The 27,047-nt window shown below is 32.3% G+C and overlaps 2 protein-coding genes across 2 annotated transcripts in view; one reads left to right on the top strand and one right to left on the bottom strand.

The window, feature by feature from the left end:
- The window catches only part of LOC114324245 (dipeptidase 1), a 996,635-nt gene that overhangs the window by 561,015 nt on the left and 408,573 nt on the right, over positions 1-27,047 (bottom strand). The window lies entirely within an intron of this gene.
- The window catches only part of LOC114324246 (glutathione hydrolase 1 proenzyme-like), a 189,562-nt gene continuing 178,919 nt past the window's right edge, over positions 16,405-27,047 (top strand). Inside the window, exon 1 of the mRNA XM_028272041.2 lies at positions 16,405-16,593. The gene's annotated coding sequence lies outside the window, so the exon portion shown is untranslated. The remainder of the gene's footprint in view (positions 16,594-27,047) is intronic.

The following is a 27,047-nucleotide window of genomic DNA, read 5'->3' as shown; positions in this document are numbered from 1 at the left end:
TGGTAAAGAACGACCAGTGAGATTAATGGTCGGGAATTGTCTTTCAATCCTTTTGATACCGTAGGTATCTATGATTATATGGTGTATTTTATCCTTAGAGTAAGTGTGAGTCATATGGCTAAATCTTTAAAATATAATATTTATTTGAGGTAAGTCTGCCCCCTATTATAAATTTCTAGATCCGCGCCTGAACGGAAACATAGACCGAGGAACGGATATATAAACATAGACCGAGGAATGCGTCAATGGTGTATTCTGTCCCCTCTATTAATTAATGTCTATGCCTAACATATCATCAGAGCTTCTCTCGAAGATCGCCCTGAGGGTGCCAGAGTCAATGGAATCATCATTAACAATGTAAGATATGCCGATGACAGCGTAGTATTAGCGGAAACAGAAGACCAACTAAAAATATTGATGAACAATGAATGTACAGGATTATTCACTATATTTTTAACCCCCCTCTAAACTGCTTTATTTACAGAATTAGAAAAAAAATGTGAAATACAAAACCTATTCAATTTTTAAATTATGATTATTTGACAAATATATCGTACTAGTGACGTCATCCATCTGGGCGTGATGACGTAATCGACTATTTTTTTAAACGATAATTGGGTGGTGTGCTAGCTCATTTAAAAGTTTATTCAATTTCCTATTCACTAATATAAACATTAACATGATTGTTTATACAGAGTGTCCAAAAAAAAATTTTTAATTAAATTAATTGTTTAATTAATAATTAAAAAATTTTTTTGGACACCCTGTATAAATAATGATCTTAATGTTTATATAACTGCATAGAGAATTAAATTACATTTGACATGAGCTAGCACATGACCCCTATTCTCATTTAAAAAAAATAGTCGATTACGTCATCACGTCCAGATGGATGACGTCACTAGTACGATATATATGACGTCAAAAAATCATAATTATAAAATAGAATAACTTTTGTATTTTAGATTTTTTTCTAATTCTGTAAATAAAACAGTTTACAAGGGGGTCAAAATATAGTGAATAACCCTGTACATTCATTGGGGCCGACCGACCGGCTCTGTCCCGTCATACAGCTGACCGAGTATAATAACTTTTATTTATATTCAATTTATAATGTGTGTACTGATTTTCAGCCTTGGTAAATGGATTTAATTACCTTCGCAGGTAAGCAACTTTGACAAGCTGTCAGCACCACCTGTTCTACGTTTTGCTTGACCGACCGCAGTATGTTTCTCTACACAATCACGGTAATCAACTGTGAAAGAACTAGCTTTAGTAAATTCAGAGAGATTTTTCTGCGCTGCCTCTCCGTCTATTATGTGTGGTCTCTATTACTATATGGCTGTGAGATCTGGGTATTAAAACAGTATGACGTCAACAACAAACTTAATTCATTCGAAATGTGGATGTACCGCCAAATCCTAAGAATAAGCTGGACCAGCAGAACTACAAATGAAAAATGAAGAAGTACTGGAAATAATGAACACACGTCCTCATCTGGTCAATACAATCAAAATTGGAACGACGTCATATCTAAGACTTATAATGCGCTATAGGGAATTTGAGCAGCTCCAGGTAATATTAGAAGGCAAAATCGAAGGTTAAAAGGGTACAGGAAGAAAGAAAAATCCTGACTCCGAAACATCAGAGATTGGACCCAACAACAGGGAATGACTTCTTCCGAATAACCCTCGAAAATTGATAAATCCTTAAAAACGTAATAATAATTTTCTCAACCTTGCTGGTTATTGCAACAAGGGTGTTGCTGTTGCAAGCAACAAGCTTTTGAAATCTGTTAATAATTTTTTCGCACAATTATCAATGTCCTCGGGTTATTACTACTGAAAATCGATGGAGGTTCAACAAAATCGGAGAGTTCATTTTTACCGTCAGTGACTGCACTAAATGAGAAAGCTCCTAAATTACATATTTAGTAACACACTACGCTTTATTTACGCAAGTTCATTTGAAAACTGTCAAATATTTAATGAAAATTACCTCTGGAAAACTTTGGCACATTTACTTTCGCCCCAACAAGTCAAAATCGCATCGTGTCGCTTTATTCATATTGCTGAAATCCTGAATTTAATTGAGATACAAACAAAACCCATACAGAGGGAATATAACGATAATCGATCAAATATAAAGTGAAACAAAAACAGTTGTATCCGCCGCAGAATCCCAGTTTACTAATTACTTCCAGTTTACCGATGAAAAATGATTGTCGGAAATATACTGAACTGAAAAGCTCAATCGATTTACTTGCTACCTTTAAAAATATTTCTAATAAATAGACAAGTAATGTACACGCAGTTACAAAAATTACTAAATTTTTAATTAAACTAAATAATAAAAATAATATATTTTATTTTTTTTACAAAAGAGAATTTCTCATGATAAAAACCATTTTAAATAACGGATAGGGTAACAGCAATGGTTACTAAAACAGCAAACAAGGAAGTTTTAGCACTTGCACTTTAGATAGTAAGGAAGCTTAAGACAGTTGAACCAGATGATTTCTCTGGGGAGGTCTGAGCAGCTTTAGAAGAGACAGAAAAAAGTTGACTAACAATATTTCTGCTTTCTTTTCTTTTTCAGCTTGTTTTTATCCACTTCTGGGGAAAGGTCTTCCCATTAGTTTTCCATTCATCTCTGTTTTGTGCTATTTGTTACCGATGTAATTCATCTCTCTCTCTCTTTTGTCGTTTTCCAATTACTGCGGATCGTGATTTCTTCCAATATTCCTAACAATGTTTCTCCATTGGTCTCTGTCTCCAGCTGCTCTAAGAGCTTCGCAGAATGAGTTTCCAGCTGAATTTTATTTAGTCAGACCATCTAGTTGGTGATCGTCCTCTTGGTCTTCTCCCCGGAACGTTTCCAAAAACAATTAATCTCTCTAAACTGTCGTCTACCTCTGCAAACCACGTGACCAAAGAATTGCAGAATTCGTTGCAGACATATTGTGGACAGCCTTTTTTTAATATTGAGTTCGTTTAGAATGGAAACGTTTGTCCTATGAGCTATCCAAGGTATGCGTAGCATTCATCTCCAGCACCACATCTCAAAGGCATAAATTTTTTGGCGCTCGCATGCCCGAAGAGTCCAAGTCTCTGCTCCGTATAGAAATATTGAGAATAAAAGGGCATTAACCAGTCTCATCTTGATATTTTGAGAGATAGATCTGTCTTTCCAAACTTTAGTTAGGCGACCCATCGCATTTGTGCCATACCAATACGTCTCCGAACTTCTGCTTCACAGTTACCATCGTTAGTTATACTAGACCCGAGATAGACAAAGGTGTTTATTATCTGGTATTCCTGTAATATGTTAGTCAGTTGAATAGTGTCGAATTTGTCGACCACCATTATTTTTGTCTTAGCTTTATTAATTTTCAGACCAACTTTATTGCTTTCGTACTCAACTCTTCGCAGAAGATCAACCATTTCTTGCTCATTTGCTGCTATAAGTGTAGTGTCATCAGCAAATCTTAAATTTGAGATTTTCCTACCAGCTACTGTTACTCCACCGAAACATTCCTTCTAAAACCATCCTCATGACATGTTCACCATAAATGTTAAATAAGTCAGGTGATAACACGCATCCTTGTATCCACACTATATCTACATCCCTTACATCCACTATGTAATTCATAGAATCATGGAAATTGGACGAATTCTGAGTGGAGAAGTAGTATGTTAGTAGCTGTTTATAGAAAACAAAAGAGATACACAACATTGCACAAACCACAGAACGATAAAACTACGTAGACGCACCATAAACATAAGAAAAAGAGTAATTGGTATATGGATACGTGAAGAAACCCAAATATTATCAAAATCAGATTAAATTCATGCAAGACAGATAAAAAAAAAACAGATGAACATTATACAGAATAATCTTAATAGCTCACTTCAGTTTAAATATTTGCATCGCTTTTCGTAGCCTTAAACCCCAGTTTGCCTCACCTCTCTAGCCAGGATCTACGTGACAGTGACTTTTGATAGACAAAGAGTGCACATATAGGTATTTAATAGTTATTTATGATATACGTGTTAAAAGTACACGTTTAAGGCATGCATGTGTAAGTTTGCAGAATGAGCGATAGCGAGTTCTGCAATTCACATGAGTGCCTTAAAAATGTACTTTTTAACACGCATATCATACAATATTTTTTCTACAATTGTAATTACAGGACAATATCTACAAAAAATTTTACTTGAACTTGACTGACATTCCATTCTTATATTTTTTTGACATTACATCAAAATTGTCTATACGGTCAATACGAACTGCAGTGCCTTAAAAATATTTTAAAGCACTAGTGCCTTAAAGTAGCATTTTTAACGCTCGTATGGAGTGCTAAAAATTGCATTTTTAACACGGTTGTAGAAAAAAGACTTTCACAACTAGTAGGTAAGTAATTTTGTAGTTATTGTATTTTGTTTCTCTTATGATAAGTTTTGTTATTTTATATTTATGTTGTTTCTCTCTTTATAATCTAGTTTGTTTTGCTCTATTTGTATTTTTCCTCTTCAATAAAATGTTAGTACTTTTGAATAGCTTTTTGAAGCGTTAATGTTTAAAACATTCCTAAATTGAAGGTAAGAGTCTCATATTTTGAAACCAGCAGCCTTAGTTATTCATCTGGTTCTATTAGGACGTTCTTCGTATTTGTCCTATTTCCTATAGTTGCAGATAATAATTTTATTGACATCAAGTGGTCCTTCGAGCCGGATTAGAAAAATGGCACGCCAAAAATGGCTTTTAATATAATAAACTTTTATCTTGAGGATATCTTATCACTATCGGTTCATTAAAAATATTACCTGATGCACATAAAAAGGTTATCTCATTAATCTAAGATGTCATCTTGTTGCTTATCTCATCTAAAATTTTCAATTCAAATCAATGCTTACCGTAAGCCTCAATCTAAATTCAATATTAATAAAGTCGACACGTTCCATTATAAACATAGAATCGATTCCGTGCCTATAAATATTTAATTAATCACTTAGACTGTACCGTTTCCAATCTGCAATCATGACGTTTCCAAACGAGAGAACATTATTCTATTTCAAATACGTCTAGCTAGGGATATCATTTTGGGAACAAACAAAACACCTGTTGTTCCTATCTTATCTCAGTCTTGGCAGTAGACAAGTAACAAATAAATGAAATAAAAGATGCCATCATGGAATCTCTTATGAGACAATGGGTCCTTTTTTGAACATAAATAAGAAAAGAAATTTGAGAACTCAACTTTGTAGTATTTGTAAAAGAAATCGTATTGCTCTCTAGATAAATAGGTTTTATTAAAGTCGTTGGTTTGAATTAATGAAATGGTTATAAGGTTATATACAGGGTGTTTCAAAAAAACGTAACCCCGTCTCTGGGATAGGTAAAAAACTGAAAAATAATTGGGGTTTACTTAGTAAAAAATGTTTGTAACGCCATCCGTTTTCAAGATAAGGAGCGGTGAAGAAAAAAAAAAGATTACATATTTTTTACGATTGCGCCGAAACTATTGACAAAATTGTAATGACATTTTATAGCAATATGTTTTAGAAACTGATACAAAGGTTCGTACCAAGTATTATTCAAGATAACTTTTTAAGAGTAGAATTTATTGATAAAAATTCCATATGAACTTAAACATTATACAATTTTACACCAAGAAGTTACTCTTGGTAAAAGTCGACACTTTGCACCGTGTTCGGAATATTTTGTTTTAAAAATTATGAAATAATAACCGATGCTAATATAAAGTATATACTTCGTAATGGTGGGACACGGGCAACAATACATTGGCTTATAGGTTAGTCCTTAAGGTAGGGATCCTGGTATATACGATCGCAACCTCAACTAATCTACATAGTTCAGAGTGGACATTGTTAATACCTGGAGGCTTGTTATTCCTTTGTGTTCGTGGTGCTTGTGTAACATCTTCCAGTGGGGTTCTATCTTTTCGGTGTCTGACTCACTCGAGCCTCCCACTCCAGGGGTCCTATCTTCGAATTTATTCGAGCATATTTCGCATACGAAATTAGAAGAATTTAGCTTAAAATCCGGTGTCTTGTATTTTAGAAAATTCCACACCTGTAATTTTGAACCAATCAAAATACGTTATTTTGACAGATCACCATGGCAACGGAGGAATTTTATCGGAAATTTTTTGCTCGTGGGGTACCCAACAGCTAATTATAGTGGAAATTTTTTGACGTTTACAATAACAGAACATTTTTGACAGACTGGTTTTTATTTGTTTACATAATTTAGTTTTGATTCATTTTCTATCACTTGTAGTTACTCAAAACTTATGTAAAATTGAAGAATATAGTATTTTCTATCTTGAAATGGTATTCCTATGCAACTACAATGAGTAGAAATTACGAATTTGAAAGCCTAAATAATTGCTGACAAAGCTATGGCGCGCTATTAATCTGTTCATGCAGCTTTGGATTTTCAAATGCAAATTTGGTGTGGAATTTTCTTACCGAATACCACGCGAAGTCAAATTAATATCCGGAAATTTTTTTTTGATCATGAATATTTTTAGAAAATTTCCCTCGTCTGCGACTCGGGAAATTTTCAAAATATTCATGATCTCAAAAAAATTTCCGGAAATAATTTGACCTCTAGTGGTATTACTAGTGAATACTTCGTGTACGAATTTTTTCGTATACAACGACTCGAACGGGTATGAACCATTTGAATCGTGATGCTCGTATATTATTATTGTCATTTCAAGGTCATTTCAGCTGGCATGATAGTTTTATCTGATAGTGTTAATTGTGTTGTTGTTTACAATATCCTTACATTGAAATTTATTTTCAATGGCTGGTTTAAATAATTCTTTAATAGAAAGAAAGGACACGTTGTACGATTATCTTGAAAATATAACCAAACCTAACTTTATGTACGCATTTTAGGATTAAATCTTTGCTCCAAACTTGACATATGACACCGTTGTCATGTCCTAAATTTTTTCGTACTATCACATTACATAAAGGTGCATTTAAAAAATCGCTTAGAAGTAAAGTTTTGAAAAGTAAATAGTAAATTATCAGTGTAAATACTGGATACAAAAATAATATTAAACAAAATAGCACACTTTCTGCGGACTTTGCAAATCGATATTACTAAAATATACCTATGCAATCTTAAGATTAGCTTACACTTAAAATAACTGCTAAATAACTTTTCCCAAAAATTGCCTTTTTTATAATTTCTTCAGACTATAAGTCGTTATCTTTATACATTAAACGTTCTTATACAATCTTATTCTTTTACATTATACCCCAGTATATATAACAAATATAACATTTTGTTTTTAATACTGCGATTATACCATTGATTGAAATTATACAAGAAATAGACAAAAAAATATGGCAAAATTGTGACTCTTCAGATGAGAAATAAGTTCAATGTTATTCGAATTTGCAGTGTTGCCGGTGCAAATTCTGCTCGTATACGTATAACATTTCGAAGGATGTTCAAAAATACACATTCACGTTCGTATACAAAATTTTTCATTCGGGTTATCTTGTATGCGAAAATATTCGATTGAATTCTAAAATACGACCTCAGAATGTGTTCATATCCAAGTGCCCTTAATTTTCTTGCGTTCCTAACAGAGTTGAAAAATAGGTTTCCCAGACAGATTTTATTTCTCTCGAAATGCTGGTTAACTGTATAGGTAACGAGTATTGTACGTAAAATATGTCGAAAATATTTTGAAGAATCCAAAAATTGGACAATATATAGAATATGTTTAACTTTTAACTACACGCGCTGACGTATTTTGTACGAAAGATATAAGAATTCTACCGCAAATATATTTAAAAATTTAATTTTTGACCTTGTTTATGTATCTAACCTATCACTGGAATGTGCTTTACACTTTGTTTTAGTTTCGTTATAATCGGCGTTATGGGAAGATTGTAATTTACAGTTTATTATTTGTTGTTTCTGGTGGTGAACAATATACGCCACGGTTATAGTAATATAAGGAGTAATACATATAAGTACATCTTTCAATTGTTTTTGAAGTTATACTTCTTTACCGGCGTTATGCGGGTGAATTTTTATTTGTTAAAACCTATGATCCCGGCGCATGCGCATTATAACTTTGTTCTGATTGGATGTTCAAATGACATGTCAAAAATTATTCAATATGGCGGCTGTGGCACAGCTGTAGTTAGATTATTTATGGTTGTTGCGTTTTAAAATTTGTGTGAAAAGAAACAACAAACAAAAGTTAGTTAATAGTTATATCTACTGTCTTTTTAAATAGTTTTCATATACCTATATTTTTGGACTTTTGGACTATTTTGGACAAGGAAAACTCATTCTAATTTGGTAAGTAGTTTTTATTATAATCATATTGTAATTATACATTTGGATTAGGTTGAAATACAGTAGAGCGTCGACTATCCGAACTAATTGGGGGATATAGGTGTTCGGAAAACCGATTTGTTCGGATAATCGAACTACAATATATTGATACAGTAGAACCCGCTTATTAGAATACCTGTTAAAGGAATATCCCGCTTTAAGGAATAGGAATTTGAGGTCCCGAAACGTTTCTACGAATCACCAATGATCGGTTATTAGAATGTCCCGGTTATAGGAATACTTTTGTTTGGTAAGATGGCTATTCCAATAAGCGGGTTCGACTGTACATATTTATAGTCATACATATTATTCCACAAATGAATAAAAGCCATATTTATATACCTACATATTTATTTATATCTTGATAATGACTACTAGCAACTAAACAAAAAAGTGCAGTCTTTGCAACAACATAATTATTTTTGAATACAATATTGAAGAAAATTGAAGATATTTTAAGCGTCAATTACTAACGCTTGCTCGGTATTCGAGTGCGGGACGCGGGAGTGGATAGTTCGAATAAGCGGTCGTTCGGTTGATCGACGTTCGGATAATCGACGCTCTACTGTACATTTATTTTCTCAAGAATGGGGATTTTAGAGAGAAATCCCAAATTAGGTCCGATTTTTATTTTTAAATTATGATTTTTTGGCGTAGATTTATTTATCTAGTAGGCATGTAATGCTTTGATTTATATACTTAATTTGATTACCAACAAAAGTTCTACCAATCTTCATCTAATATATTGTTTTCTTACTGTTTTGTTATATTTTAATATTTTCTTCCACAAAATTTAAACTACATAATTTAATTATATTCAAAACAACTGTCAAACAGTAAAACGTTCAGTTACCCTATTTTTCCACATGACAAATAATGTGGAATTGGAAGAGTGAGTCTAGGCTTCGATTACGAATCAAAGCGCCACGAAATTCACGGGTTCGATTCCCGATGCAAGTTTTTATTTTTTAATTTTTATGCATTTTATGATTGTAATTTTTGCCAACAATCATTATCGTTCAGAAATAATTTCACTTTGTGGCATTTTTCAATGTGTTTGTGTGCGTTTTATTCTTTTATTTTTTTAAATTTTTGGTATTGTCTTAAAAATCACATAATATGTAGTAGAAGTATAACTTCTTACGTGCGTACAAAGTACACACAAATTCTTTTTTTCTTTATAAACAATACTTTTTCCCATGTAAAAAATCACATTTCAAAATTTTTTTTATTAGTAATTTTATTCATCATGGGATCAGATTCCACTTATAAATCCCAATTGGCTTATTGATAAGGAACTCTAAGTATTTGCTGATGCCGAATAAGGTTTATAACAAACAACTAAGCGTATTTAAAAAAAAACTAAAAAATCCCGTGTTTTTAAGTGTATTTTCTAGTGGCGTATAAAGTAACCCGCGCGTGTAGTTATGTATGTTATAACTTGATGCGCGGGCAGTTAAAGGTTAAAATAGAAGAGTTTGTATCGGTCACTGTTATATGATAAAACCTGTATAAACAGTTTTTGTTGAAAAATATTCCTAACAAAAAATACGAATGACAAGCATTTTTTCGAACATGCTTTGGTTTATTTGTAACCGAATTTATTCCATTTGGCTGATAATAGTTGTACATCGAGCAGTTGAAAAAAATCATACTTTTAAGATGCTGTGTATAAGCATTTACGACTGGAACATAAATTAAAAGCAAATTAGATAAATAACGCGTTTAAGCACTTTTGCCTACTTTTGCGGCATATATAGAATTATTTCTGAGGAATGTAATAAAGAATAAGGTTATTCAAGGTTAAACACTTCCAAAATACTGGTCATTGATGTGTAGAATAAAATGAATTAAAATTCAGTAAGTGAGACACGATATCTATATCTTTCTCTTTTTTTGTTTCACTATAGAGAATTTAGATTATTAAAAGTGTAGATTGTAATTTTTCAATGATATGAATTAGGTGCAATATAAATAATTCTGGAGTCTACCAGAATAAGATCCAATAATGTGTAAGTTCTATATTGGCATTTATAGCCCATTTTAAAAAAAATCAGGATAGTCAATTCCAAAAATTGTTTAAATAGAAGATACATTTTAAAATTTTTATATAGTAGTTTATCTTTTCAAATTGCATAATCCGTTGTTACTTAAAATATTGTTATTGCCCCTGCATAAAACTGAATCTCTGTTTCTTCTTCTTCCTCTTTATAAGCAATTCTGCTTTTTCATTGGCGGATTGATACCTCTATGACGGAAGGTTGTCACCCCATCTTCTGCGCGGCCGGCCGATACTTGTTCTATCGATTGGTGATTTATCTCGTGCTCTTTTGAGCAAACGTGTCTCCCCCATTCTGGTCATGTTGTTGTTCCATTCTTTTTTTTCTATTTAGTGTCGATTCGTTTATACACTTTACGTTACATTGTCTTCTAATATCTTCGCTCCTCTTTCGATCTCTCAGTGTATTTCCTGTAATTCTTCTCAGTACTCTCATCTCTGCCGTTTCCAGTAGTCTTTGTGTTGTGGCTGTATCGGGTCTTGTTTCTGATGCATATCACATTATTGGTCTTACACTGGCTTTAAAAATTCTTGACTTCATCTCAGTGTTAATATGTCGGTTTCGCCATATAGTGTTATTAATGCATCCTGACAATCTATTTGTTTTTGTACTTGATTTCTCACTTCCGAATCTCTGTTTGTTATTATATATACGAGTAATATACTCCGTCGTAGTCTGTTTTCTGGATGTTGGCTGTGTAAGAAAGTGAAACAAGGTTAAAAGAAGCAAAAAATATCTTTCATTAGCAAACTAATACAGCAACTTTACTTAATAATATAAAAATTGTTAAGAGATAGATTTGAATGTCAATTCAATTCTATCTCTATTCTCCATTAAGGGGGGGGGGGTATGGTTTGAAATATTTAAATTTTTTTTATTATTTCAAATAAAAGTGCATACTTCCAAGAATACTCTCTGAAAATTTCAAAATAATCGGAGTAAAATTACCAGAGATACAGCGTGTTTGAATATTCCTACCTTCGACTCGCTTTGCCGCGACTTCGCGCTAGCACGCGTGAGCGTAGTGAGAAATGTTAAACAGCTGTTCGCCTTCTCTTGTGTAGATTACTCCTCGATTCAAAAAATATATTTCAAGGTGCATCACTTTACGATTTGGCAGACAAATAAGAAGATGAAGATGCAGTTGTCAAAACTTTAAACGCATTTTTCTCAAAACTACTTCTTCAAATGCGGTGGACATTGTAACTGAAAAACTACTCGGCCGATCTACCTGATATTTTGCACATATTTTCTTGAGACATCTCATGAGGTAACAACGTCGAGATATTTTTCTTTTTTTGCCTATTTTTTGTTCAAAAATAATAAATCTGTTGATTTTCACAAAATTTTTACAAAAAATTTCAATTTTTTGATTTCTGAGTGATGCCAAAAGTTTAAAAATCATTAAAAATAAAAACAACTCGACGTTGTGACCTCGTAAAACTCATAAGCTAATTAAATCTTTTTGAATTTTTTGTTTCATATGATCTAGTGACGAGTTCTGATGTCCACCGCCAAATCCATTTTTTTGTGAGCTGCCTGTCAAAATTTGTCACCAATGGCTTACTTTTCAATATGTTGGATTGAATTTTTTCTAAATATTCTTTGAATTGTACTTAATATGTTTATTTAATTTAAAAATAAAATAACTGTACCATAGCTTCGAAAAAAATTCACAAAAATGTGTTTGATATGTTGATTTCAAACCATACCCCCCCCCCCCCCTTAAATAAAACAAAACTATATCTGTTGGTATTTGGTCTTTACACTTTTCTCTTTCATGTGAGTGTGGACTTCCCTCCATTTTAAATTAATTTTTATGCAGGGTTATAAAAAATATTTTACCATTTAAATATTTATACAGGGTGTTTCATTGGGAAAGTAACATACGTTAACTGTAGAAAGAGGACACTTAGGCGGTCTCAAAAATACCATACTTAATGGGTCTTACTCCATTAATAACAAAGATACTGGGTGTTTTATCTATTTTGCCATTTTTTTATTTGGTTCATAACTTTTTAACCACACCGTATATTTATTTTATATTTGGCACGCAAATATCCTTTAAGGTAATAAATTAATTTATTTACAAATCTAAAAAATCCAGGCCCGGATTAAAAAATATTGGAAAAATATGCCGACCCAAAAACAACACCCTGTACATTAAATTTTTTTAAAATAGACTTTTTAGTTAAAAAGAGGATGAAAAACTAAATATAGTGGTATACTTTGAATTTTCGGCAAAATGATTTTTCTGGTCAAATTTTGAATTTGAATTCTGAAATTATGTGAATTGCGAGAGCTCTAAGTAGAAAAAAAAATGAAATACAACTTACAACTTGTTAACCGCACTGTATATTTATTTTATATTTAACACGCGAATATTCTTTTAGGTGTCCAATTAATTATTTTATTTACAATTATAAAAAATCCAGGTCAGGATTAAAAAATATTGTAAAAATTTTCCGACCCCAAAAAACACCCTGTATATTAAATTTTGTTAAAATGGATTTTTTTGTTGAAAAGAGGATGAAAAACTAAATTTAGTGGTAAACTTTGAATTTTCGGCAAAATGATTTTTCTGGTCAAATTTTGAATTTGAATTCTGAAATTATATGTATGTGAATTGCGAGAGCTCTAAGTAGAAAAAAAATTAAATACAACTTACAACTTGTTAACCGCACTGAATATTTATTTTATATTTAACACGCGAATATTCTTTTAGGTGTCCAATCAATTATTTTATTTACAATTATAAAAAATCCAGGTCTGGCTTAAAAAATATTGTAAAAATGTTCCGACCCAAAAAAACACCCTGTATATTACATTTTGACACATAACAATTAAATTTCTTAAAATGGATTTTGCATTTGAAAAGAGGATGAAAAACTAAATTTAGTCGTATACTTTGAATTTTCGGCAAAATTATTTTTCTGATAATATTTTAAATTTGAATTCTGAAATTATGTCAATTGCGAGAGCTCTAAGTAGAAAAAATTAAAATGCGACTTAATTTTAATTAATACCATTATTTAATCTAAATTTGTAAAATGTTAAAACATTTCAGTGTTTTTTTATTATCTGTGACAAATAGTTTATGGCGAATATTCATCTTTAAATATTGAATAAATAATAAAGAGTCAATAAAGAATACATCACTTTAATCAACAAAGTATCTAAAGTTATAACAAAACAGAGAAAATGTGCAGCTATTCAAAACTAAAGTACTTATTCAAAATTACCACCATCAAAAATTATGATTATGTGTCAAAATGTTAATATTTTACAAATTTAGGTTAAATTGGTATTAATTAAAATTAAATCATATTTTAATTTTTTTTTACTTTGAGCTTCGCAATTCACATAATTTCAGAATTCAAATTCAAAATTTTACCAGAAAAATTATTTTGCCGAAAATTCAAAGTATACCATTAAATTTAGTTTTTCAGCCTCTTTTCAAATTCAAAATCCATTTTAAAAAATTTAATATACAGGGTGTTTTTTTTGGTCGGAATATTTATACAATATTTTTTAACCCGGACCTGGATTTTTTTATTTGTAAATAAATTAATTGATTGGACACCTAAAAGAATATCCGCGTGTTAAATATAAAATGAATATACAGTGCGGTTGACAAGTTGTAAGCTGTATTTCAATTTTTTCTACTTAGAGCTCTCAAAATCCACATAATTTCAGAATTTAAATTCAAAATTTGACCAGAAAAATAATTTTGCCAAAAATTCAAAGTATACCATTAAATTTAGTTTTTCATCCTCTTTTCAACTGAAAAATCCATTTTAAAAAAAATTTTTGTAGAGGGTGTTGTTTTTGGGTTGGAATATTTTTCCAATTTTTTTTAATCCGGACCAGGATTTTTTACAATTGTAAATAATATAATTTATTGTACACCTTAAATGATATTTGCATGCCAAATATAAAATAAATATACAGTGTGGTTAAAAAGTTATGAACCAATTAAAAAAATGGCAAAATAGATAAAACACTCAGTATCTTTGTTATTAATGGAGTAAGACCCATTAAGTATGGTATTTTTGAGACCGCCTAAGTGTCCTCTTTCTCCAATTAACGTATGTTACTTTCCCAATGAAACACCCTGTATGTAGTTGATAACGAAATTTTAATTTCTCCCCAGGCGACTTATAAGTGTATCTTAAGACCATAATCCTTTTGAATGCCTATTCTCAGCAGTATAGTGTATTGATATTTAATTTATCGATATTTATATCTACAATATCTCTTTTTATGCGAAAAAATTAAGGTGGTGTTTCATAATTCAATAAAGGTGAATTATATATAATATACCTAAAAGCACCTAAATTATTTAATTTTGAAGTTTGACCTCTTGACAAAACCGCATCCATAGAAAAAGTACTCTGTACAACACATGAGAAAGTGACATATTTCTCCCTCGCTTGATTTGCGGCCCTCGCCTCGTGCCTCAGCTTGTGCCAACAAACTTCTGCGCTCGTGAGAAATATGTCTTTTTTCTCACTTGTTGTACAATATACTATTATTCGACATTTTGTTTATTTTCAATCTATCTTATTGTTATAAATTTAAGGTGTATTTATGTCTTTTCATAGAATATATAAATATATAACTTGTCGTTCTCTCTTATGGGTGTGAAAATTGGACAATAAATAAGAAAACCAAAAGCAAAATAAGAGCAACAGAGATGGAATTCCTAAGGAGAAGCTGCGGAGCAACAAGAAGATATATACTATATTATAATGTAGAGATTAAGAAAACAATGGGAATGAACTCACATATTATGTGAATGAACTTACAAAATATGTGAATTAATTTCCATTGTTTTCTTAATCTCTATATTATAACAGATTACATAGATTAACCTGGTACGGACATAATATAATTATACGTCTGTAATTAAATTTTGTACTGACCTAAAATCTAATAATCGCTGGTACAGGTTTAACAATTATAGTTTTTCTCCGTTATATTATTTGAACTGTGTAGATGCAAATTTCACATTCTCCAAATTTTCATATTTCCAGTTATGTATATCAATGAATTCGTCTTTTCAAGGCGAATCGAACCGTGATAATATTTTGAGGCAAAACTCACATTTTAATATCGAAAAACCATACTGAAAATGAAGTTGTGAAACATAAGTCACATTAGCCAACACATGATTTGCACCAAAATTAACATTCTCCCATTCGACCAATCAGAGTAAGTAGGGCGCATTACGTGATTGTCGTCACTCTTAGGGCCGATTGTTCGAACGCTAATCAACAATGATTACTATCAAATACTTAATTACTGTCAAAACTGTCAATGTCAACTTTGGTTGGGTTGCTAAAAACATAATTGATTACAATTCTGAGACTATAATCAATTAATATAACAATAATTATTAACATAATTGATAATAAATCTCATAATTTTTTTCATCCGTAATCAAGCATATGCTCTTAAATACACAAATATTTAATCTTTAATAACTCAAAAAGTATTGATTTATTTTAATAACATTGATCTAACAAATTTTACTTAAAATTTGTCCCTCTATCGATTGGTGGGGTTATTTTTAATAAAACTGTTTTCACCCGCGGGAAGGGGTGGTATTCACCACCAGGGTAAAAGTGCAAGTTGGCACCAAATCAGTTTAATTTCTTGAGGTATGCTCTAACTAGTCACCAATTTTCTTGCAAATCGATGGAGGTTTAACAAAATAGGAGGTGAAAACTTTAATGATTGCACTAACTTTCCCCTTTCATCCCTTATTGCTACTTCCTGTATCCACTGAGGTATCAGCCTGAAAGGGGTCATAATTGTCAATATACAATGGACACATTTCACAGGAAAAACTCCATATTACTTATGACGACGATTTTTCGGCTCTAGCTCTCCGTCTATCTGGTGATGTTTTGTCCACGGATTTTTGAACCTCTCCTGACTTGTTGCATTTATATGTGCTTGTTAAGGTTGATTAACGATTTTATGATTGTGATTTAAATAATACGACTTTTATTACTAGTTAATAAACTAAATTATTGGTGCATAATGGATGAACTAGTAGAGCCCTCGACTGGTCAAACAAGGAAAAAGAAAAAAGTCCTGAGAAGTACAAACGAAACAAATCTAAATTAGCAAGGTTAGTTGTTAGTAGTCTAAAATATTAGTAGGTTAGTTCAAATATTTTGCATCATAACTAACATAATCCATGAGATTTTGGTGCAAGACTCACAGTTAACTACATTTTGGGACAAAACTCACATTGTCTGAATTTTAAATTAAATTTACAAAACAATATTTATTAAATACACCCATAAAGTTTAGGCAAACAGTTTCTATTACAGCAAAGTTATTACACAAAAAAAATTAAAGAATTATACCATGGCCTTCAATTGTAAACAGTTTTTCTCATTTCTCCGAAAGTTGAGAATCGTGGAGAATGTGAATTTGGCATCTAAACTATTCAATTTTATGTTTCAATTTATTAGGCGTGGTTACGAACTTGTTATAGTGCGGCCGATATGTGAAACAATTGCACATTTAATGATAAAAGCATATACTTTGCACCACATATACTACACATATAAAGGTTCAAATTTAGATATGAGGCCATTTCAGATTTTGTCTTTTACAAAAATGGCGGGCGTTCAAAATGGCGGCTATACTTATGTGTTTAATAGTACCATAACTTTTGAACGAAAAGTCCGATTTCAACCAAATTTGGTATATATGTTTTCTTTTTGATTTACAAGAGGGATATGGTGAACCGGAAGAATCGGTTTACCAAAAGTTGTGTTTTTACTGGTTGTTTATGTAAAAATATGTTTTTTTTTTCAATTTTTTCCCTCTGTATATATCAATTTTCAAAAAGGTAATACCGCAATTGAAAAGAGCGTAAAAATATTTTGTAGAAAATATTTTGAACTTTTTAGTTATGTTAATTATCATTTAATAAATGCGTACCTTATCATCACAAGTACCTATGTGTGGCAAATTCGTGCAAACATTATAAGAATTATTGTGCATTTAATGGTAGAAGCATATAATTTGGACCACATAATATACTATACACATCAAGGTTCAAATTTAGATATATATAAGGCCATATCAGATTTTACCTGTTACAATGGCGGGCATGCAAAATGGCGACTATACATATGTGACTTATAGCACGATAAATTTTGAACGAAAAGTCCGATTTCAACCAAATTTGTTATATAGATTCTTATTTTGATGTGTTAGACCAAGGTCTTGAACCGGAAGAATCGATTTACCAGAAGTTGTGTTTTTCCTGATTTTTATGTAAAAACAGGTTGTTTTTTTACCAATTCTTTCACCCTGTAAATATATTAATTTTTCAAAAAGTTAATACCGACGTTGAAAAGAGCGTAAAAATATTTTATAGGACATATTTTGAACTCTTTAGTTATATTAATTACCAATTAATAAATGCATAACGTATCTTAACATGTACCTATGAACCTATGTGCGGCGCATTCGTGCAAATAATATAAGAATTATTGTACATTTAATGGTAAAAGCATATATTTTGGACCACACACACTACACATACAAAGATTCAAATTTAGATATGAGGCTATCTCAGATTTCGTCTTTTACAAAAATGGCAGGCATTCAAAATGAATCTACCGCACATAGGTACATGTGAAGATACGTTATGCATTTATTAAATGGTAATTAACATAATTAAAAAGTTCAAAATCTTTCCTAAAAAATATTTTTACACTATTTTCAATGGCGGTATTACCTTTTTGAAAAATTAATATATACAGGGTGAAAGAATTGAAAAAAACAACAACATATTTTTACATAAAAAACAGTAAAAACACAACTTCTGGTAAACCGATTCTTCCGGTTTAAGACCTCGATCTTATTCATCAAAAGAAGAAACTTGATATCAAATTTGGCTAAAATCGGACTTTTCGTTCAAAAGTTATCGTGCTATTAGTCACATATGTATACCCGCCATTTTGAATGCTCGCCATTTTTGTAAAAGGCAAAATCTGAGATGGCCTCATATCTAAATTTGAACTTTTGTATGTGTAGTATATGTTGTCCAAATTATATGACTCTACCATTAAATGTACAATAATTCTTATAATATTTGCACGCATCTGCCACATATAGGTACATGTGAAGATACGCTATGCATTTATTAAATGGTAATTATAATTAACATAACTACAAAGTTCAAAATATTTCCTAAAACTTATTCTTACGCTCTTTTCAATAGTGGTATTACCATTTTGAAAAATTAATATATACAGGGTGAAAAAATTGGAAACAAATTATTTACATAACATAAAATAGTTTTACATAAAAACCAGGAAAAACAAAACTTCTGGTAAAACGATTCTTCCAGTTTATGGCATCGATCTGGTAAATCACAAAACGAACCTACGTACCAAATTTGGTTGAAATTGGACTTTTCATTCAAAAGATATCGTGCTATTAGTCATATATGTATAGTAGCCCATTTTGAATGACCGCCATTTTTGTAAAAGGCAAAATCTGAGATGGCCTCATATCTAAATTTGAACCTTTATTTGCGCAGTATATGTGGACCAAATTATACGCTTGTATCATTAAATATGCAATTCTTATAATATATTGCACGAATCTGCCGCACTATTATATATATATATATATATATATATATATATATATATATATATATATATATATATATATATATATATATATATATATATATATATATATATATATATATATATCCTCAGTTTCACCTGCTGAGAATTTAATCCAAACAAGAAACCGTTAGAAAACTTTCCCTTCATTCGTATTTTTTTGCTTGGAAAATTTACTCCGCTGGTGGATAATTTCAGGACGCAAATCAATTCATATTTATTCCGGATCCTTCAATACGCCTTAGCCCCGAGTGCTTCTAACCTATCGTCCTAAAAAGGTTAAACGGTATTCTCTAAAGAGGTCCCAGATGTTTTTCTCATCCAACACGATGTAGAAAAGTGAGCAGGAAAAATACGTTACTTAGTTTCACTTCACTTCTTTAGTAGAACTTTGTCCTCCTTTTATATTGAGCCGTTATTTGAAAATTGAAAGAGCTTAAGTTTGGGAGATAATGAGTCAGTATTCTAAACAAAGACGAAATTGCGAAACTTTTCATGCAAAATAATATAGTTTCTTGGTAATAGAGAACTGATAGATACTAAAGTTGTTTTAATATCTAAGAAAGTGAGTTAATGTGTAGTTAGTTATTAATACCCTTAAAATATGTATGGGCTTGGGTAAACTTTATTCTCTAGCGTGATATTTTATGCATAAAATATTAAAGATATTCCTTTTTCGAATTTATATTAAGAGGCTACGTCATCAGCGCGTCATCAATATTTTTTTTTCGAAAATTCTGCGACCTTCCAACAGTGCGTCAGTAGTACGACAGTGGCAGTGACACTATGCTATCAAAAAGGAAGGCAAAACATTTTGATAACAATAATTATTATACTCATAGGCGCGCTAAATATTGTCAAGATTGTCAAGTTCGATTTCTTGTTATAGATATTCGATTTTTAGTACGTAATTCCAATGTGACACAAAATCTAGGCATGGGATAGCCCGCCCTACCCAAAATGAGCACATTATTTACAGAAAGTGTACACAAAATAAGTAAGAAGGTACGCAAGTATATCAAGAATAACAATTTAGCAATGGACGTTTTAAGCAGGGAAACTATATACGAAAATCCGGCGTAGCGAAGTGGTAGTGTGCTTGGCTCGCATGCCGGTGGTCCGGAGTTCAAATCCTACCGCCGGCAAGAATAACTAGATATTTTTAAAATGTTTATAGGCCCCAGGTCGACTCAGCCTAAATAAAATGAGTACCTTGGGTAAAACCAGGGGAAATAATAGGCGGTTGAAGCGTAGCACTGGCCCTGTTACCTTCCTTGTATGCCGTAGGCCCTAGATATGGCAGACTACCCTGCTGTACTTCCAAAGCCACAGTGGTATAAAACGGGAGACTAGTATAAACTAAATGAAGCTGCCCTAGACAATCTGGTGTCGGAACTCTTTAGACTTCTTTAAAGGACTAGAGTCCTTTAAAGACCAGAGTTAAAATAGTTCGAGACAGAGACAGTTCGCCATGTTAATCGCTAACGTGAAGGGGAGTTGATAGGGCACTTTAAGAAGAAGAAAGGGCCAGAAAGAAGCAGCTGGATAATACTCCAATTAAGTCAAGAGTTAATGCACTGATGAGGATCAAAAAAGGTGCCATAAACGTGAGGGTTATTGGCAACGTTGGTAACAATATACCGCATTCAGTTGACCTTCTCGCAATCAAGGGTATTCCAAAATTCTTCCTTTTGCTGTTCTCTACATTCTAGCTGTGGTGCCTAGGAACATATACATTGATGTTCACGGTGGCATTGCCTGCGTTAAGTTGGACTCTCATTGTCCTATTGGCACTTCTTCTAGTAAACTTTACAAGATGTTCCGTCCAGTGATTGTTCAAAATAATACTTACTTCATTTCTGCCATGCTGTCCGCACTCCTATCCTTGCATCCATCTTCACGATCTCTCGATTTATTATCTTTCCAACGAGTTTCTTACACACAAAGTACACCAATCCTTCTGCTCTGTGAAAAATCGGCGAGATCTCTTCCTTTACTTGTCATATTTTCGACGCCGAGTGTTGCAATCTCAAGGACTAGCCCCCTCCGATCTCTAAGAGGTAGGTATCCCTAGCTCAGTTTTCACAGGGTTCAAGCGAAGCTGCAACTGCGCGTCGCTTACGGGGAACGCCCTACCATAACCTTTTTCCATATTCCTTCCTACCATGGTTTTACTGCCGAATGCCCTTCCTAATACAAACCCTCCTCCTTTATTTGGGATTGAGAACGGCACTGATAGTTACTAAACTACTCACCCAACAAATATCAGAGGAGGAGTTATATACAGGATCCCATGTACTCTATATCATCATCATCATCATCATCATCATCATCATTATCATCATCATCATCATCATCATCATTATCATCATCTATCCACTGCTGGATATAGGTCTCCCTCAGTCTTTTCCATGTATTCCTGGTTTGTGCTGTTTGCATCCAAATTAACTACGCTACATATTTATGAAATTTTAATGGCTATCAAATCATCATTCAACCCGGATCTATCCACTGCTGGATATAGGTCTCCCTCAGTCTTCTCAATGCATTTCTGTCCTGTGCTGTGCTTAATAATAATTACTTATTCTATTTGCTACCATTGTCTTAACGAGTTTCACAACCATATGTTACTACGGGTATAATCAATGTGCTGTAGATAGCCATTTTAGTTCTTTTGTCTAATAATTTCGATGTCATCAATCTTTTATTAGCATAGTAGGCATGTATGATTCCCACTGGAATTACGTGCATTAATATCGCTACTTACGGAATTCTTCTAATTGATTTCTGTACCCAGATAAGCGAATGCATCCAGATGTTTAATAGCTAGAGTTGTTTATTATGAAATTATTTTTATTGTCAAGTGTTCTTTTGAGGGTCATGTATAGTAAAACCAATTTATCTGCAACCCTGAGGAGAAGAGGAGACATACGTTCATTTATGCTGTACAAATGACCTTGAGGGTCTCAGTTAAATCTGGTATACTGTACTGTGAATAAATCTCTCTACAAAGGACCCCGCAACATTTCTTAGGCAGGCCGCACATCAAAGAAACATGAAACGTAAATTACGTTTCATGGAAATAATACACTGCTAAACAAATATACGTCCGGCCATTTATGAAACTCTCCGAAAATAAAAATGTGTCATGAGCATGAATCACACTCGTTTTATTGGTAGGCGGACTTTGAGATTTGTTTAGCAGTGTTTTATTTTCATGAAACATGTTTCACGTTACCTGTTTCATGTTTTTCGTTTCACGTTTCTTTGGTGTGCCTTGCCTTATGGAAAAGTGGCCCGGTCAAATTTAACGAAAGTTCGGTCAGCGATAGTTCTCAGTATAGATTAAAAAAGTTCATGGGACCGAGAATGGTTCATGAATGCTTTACACTTATACAATAGCGGCATAGCCGCAGTTCCGTCTTATCTTTAGAAAACTACTGAACAATGGCGGCTCTATGCGATATAAAATATGCTGCTAGAGCAACATAAGAATTATTATGACATGTTTTCATGAATGCTTTACACTTATACAATAGCAGCATAGCTGCAGTTCCGCCTTATCTCTAGGAAACTACTGAACAACGGCAGCTCTACAAGGGGAATAGGGGAATTCCTCCTGTGTCACGACCCAGAATTACAGAAAAAATTGTTGAAACACAAAAAATATATTAACTGACATGAAACTTAAACTTTAGACAGACTGAATTAAATTCAGCCCAATAATCTCGACAGTTAAGAAAATTAAAAGAACTTTAAATTGCACACAAGTTATTATCTATATCTTTTAGTTGGTGTTTCATTAGCAGTCCCCTCCTCCCCAAGAAACATGTTTAGATCCGCCTTTTCTAATAAAGCGCCTTAAGAAAACTGAAGAACAACCATAACAAGTTCTGCTAGAGCCGCTCAAGACATCTCACGTTTTCACGTATGCAGAATATAAACCTTATCTCAGCAAAGCAACAGCAACTTTGATTTTCAAAAAAACACTGAATCATAATTTTAAAAATGAAGAACCGCGGCACTGACATTTGCTGAAGCGAGTATACCTAAACGAGTTATTACATACTGTACAGAATTTCTTTTCAGATTGTTTTAGATCAAAAAATCATCAACTTAATGCAAGGAGCTAATGGCAATGTTAATTTTAAATTATGATTCAGCGTTTTTTTTTTTAAATCAAATGTGCTGTTATTTTGTTGAATTCAGGTTTATATTCTGCATACGATGAAAACTTCAACTTTTTTAACAAGTACAATTCAACTTTTTTAACGCTCGAAAAATCATTTTTTTTAATGTAAGTTTCAAATAATACCCCTATTTAGTAAACCAATTATTGTTCCAGTAGCTAATCAACTGATACCGGTTCATAGTTTGTCCTTAACTCTAAATTAATTTTGAGTTGTTGATTTCTGGTCCATGCATAGTATAGCCAGTTGTTTGCCTTCTAGATCTACTTCGATTGATAGATATTAGATAATACGTTATATTCTCTTGAGCTTGAAGTGTTTGTAGAGTAAATCTCTCCACCGCATTATGCGGTGATGTTACCGCCTGTAATTTACTTGATTAGGATTAATTTACAATTGATCAATAGATCAATAATAATAATAGCAAGTTACTGTGTAATACTACAGTTACACACTTCACATTAAGACACAATAATTTAATTTACATACAGGAAATACACTGAAAAACAAGAATGTGTGTGTACTTTGTACGCACGTAAGAAGTTATAGTTCTACTACATATTATGTGATTTTTAGGACTATACCAAAAATTTAAAAAAATAAAAGAATAAAACGCACACAAACACATTGAAAAATGCCACAAAGAAAAAATGATTTCTGGACGATAATAATTGTTGGCAAAAATTTTAAATACGCATTTGCTGAAAAAAAAAAATTATATAACAAATATACTTACAATCATAATATGCATAAAAAAATAAAAAAATAAAACTTGCATCGGGAATTGAACCCTTGAATTTCGTGCCGCTTTGACTCGTAATCGAAGCGTAGACTCACTCGACCAATCGCACATTATTTATCATGTGGAAAAATACGGTAAGTGAACGGTGTACTGTTTGACAATTGTTTTGAAAATTATGTAGTTTAAATTTTGTGGAAGAAAATATAAAAATATGACAAAACAGTAAGAAAACAATATATTAGATGAAGATTGGTAGAACTTTTGTTGGTAATCAAATTAAGTATGTAAATCAAAGCATTACATACCTACTAGATAAATAAATCTACGCCAAAAAATCATAATTTAAAAATAAAAATCGAACCTAATTTGGGATTTCTCTCTAAAATCCGCATTCTTGAGAAAATAAATGTATGTATTTCAACCTAATCCAAATGTATAATTACAATATGATTATAATAAAAACTAGGTACTTACCAAATTAAAATGAGTTTTCCTTGTCCAAAATAGTCCAAAAGTCCAAAAATATAGGTATATGAAAACTATTTAAAAAGGCAGTATAACTATTAACTAACTTTTGTTTGTTGTTTCTTTTCACACAAATTTTAAAACGCAACAACCATAAATAATCTAACTACAGCTGTGCCACAGCCACCATATTGAATAATTTTTGACATGTCATTTGAACATCCAATCAGAACAAAGTTATAATGCGCATGCGCCCGGTCGCTAGGTTTTCCCATATAAAAATTTACCCTCTATCGCCGGTAAAGAAGTATAAATTCAAAAAAACGAAAATGGAGCCACTTAAGAAGTTCGTAGTTTTGAACTAATTCTTTTTATGATTATAGCTTTTCGACATCAACATAGCAAAGTTTTTTAATGAACTGTAAATTTTATTGTGGAAAAAAAAATAAAAATAATAAATGTGAAAAATTCTATTTATTTTTTTGATATCATTTACTTATTTCTCCGTGGCGTTAAAACCCTTCCTGGGTTTTAGCCGACTCGACAACATGCCTCCACTCTTTAATACCTTGAGCAACTTCTATCCAATTCTTCACGCCCCTTTTAGGTCTACTGCTATATTATCTCGCCACCCTTATTTCGTCCAGGGTGTACGCGTGGTTCTTTCAGTTGGGACTTCTTCTCATACCAGCTTTACTGTTCTTTGGTCAGAATGTGTTCTGAGGTGTTATGCCCATTGAAGTCTTTTGAATTTTATTTCTTTTAAAATAAAAATGTATACCATTTTTATTCAGTTGCAATGCGAAGGCAAAACAATCTTACTTTTCAATTAGAATACGGAGCGCAGTCCAGTCCTCTGAATCGCGATTTTCGGCTCTTATTGGAGCCTCATCGGAAAGAACGTAGGCACTGTTCTTTATGCCCCAATTGGCTAGCGTCGAGAGGTTTTCCCACCCATTGCAACCGAAGTGAAGGTATTAGGTGGGAAAACCTCTCGACGCTAGCCAATTGGGGCATAAAGAACAGTGCCTACGTTCTTTCCGATGAGGCTCCAATAAGAGCCGAAAATCGCGATTCAGAGGACTGGACTGCGCTCCGTATTCTAATTGAAAAGTAAGATTGTTTTGCCTTCGCATTGCAACTGAATAAAAATGGTATACATTTTTATTTTATAGTCGTATTACTCCGTAGAGTAACCAGGTGCATTTTCCGTTGGAACTTTACCGAGCTGCAGACGGGGGATGTGAATTGCATAGTGTAGAATTCCTTCCCTTTGTCTTCACTGCAGCATCCATTTGGCTTGAAAATTGTAGAAGCCTTGGAGGTGTTACCAGGGAAATTTACCAATAAGTTTTCAATTTAAAAATCTTTTAGTAATATTTTTAATGTTATTAATTTTGCTATTAGGATTGAAAAATAACTTCATCTTTTATTTCTTTTATTATGTTGGCGACTGGTTAAAGTTCTTTAAGCTCTTTGTTAGTTCTTATCGTATATTGTCCTGCTGCTTCATCATGCAGAGGCCCAAAGATCTTCCTTAGGACTTTTCTTTTCCAAACACGTAGTCTCTCTTCGTTTGCCTTTGTTATCGTCCATGTTTCCCTTCCGTATATATCACAACGATTATTGTTTTATATACTCGTATCTTTGTGCGTCTTGTTAGTTGTTTTTATAAGGTTTTGAAGGGCATAAAGATATCTGTTTCCGGCTTGTATCCAATTGTTTATTCCTTGTGATCCGTTATTGTCTTCAGTTATCATTGTTCCAAGATACTTAAATTCTCTAACGTGCTTAAAGTTAAAGTCATCGATGGTGATGTTCTGACCGATTGGATTCTGTTTCTGCTTTTTTTAATACCAGTGTTGCTAATAATTATTTTAAAACAAAATTAATAGCGTGTATGGGCTCCTGTAACTCGCCGACCTCCTGTACAACGTTCAGGCATGCTTTCAATAATATCATCATAGTCCATTGAAATGTTACATTTACCTTGCATTTCTTAGAGGAGTCAATTTTATTTTTTTAATGTGTAGGGGGTTCAGTAGAAGCTTAAGTTCAAGTTTTTGGGGTCGCCACCCTTGTCCCCCGGCCGCCATATTGGAAAAAGAGGTGCACAGGGCTTTCGCGCTGTATCTCGTAAACTAGCAACCCTACAGAAAATTTAATTACACATAAAATGTAGCAAATTAAATTTTCTACAATTTTACATCTATTACTTTTTATCGTCAAGTGACCAACAAAAAAGTTATAAACAAAAACAAGAGACAATTTTGTAAGAAGTTTCCTTTTGGAGGTTATAACTTTTTTTCCGTTCATTTCACAATAAAATAACATCATAGCGATTTTGTAGAGGATTTTTCAATAAACAATTTTCACTATAAAGTTGTTTAATTTTATTTATTATCTAGGTTTTACAGCGCTCCAAACTTCACCAGATTCTGTAATTCTCATAGGAATACAATAAAAACCATACTTTAATTAAAATTACGTTATGCCGACCACGAAAATCAAATTTAAGAGAAATGAC

The sequence above is a fragment of the Diabrotica virgifera genome, chromosome 3 (genome assembly GCF_917563875.1).
Source record: "Diabrotica virgifera virgifera chromosome 3, PGI_DIABVI_V3a".
Classification (NCBI taxonomy): domain Eukaryota; kingdom Metazoa; phylum Arthropoda; class Insecta; order Coleoptera; family Chrysomelidae; genus Diabrotica; species Diabrotica virgifera.
The sequence above is the reverse complement of the archived record's forward strand: the minus strand, read 5'-3'. Positions and strand labels throughout refer to the sequence as shown.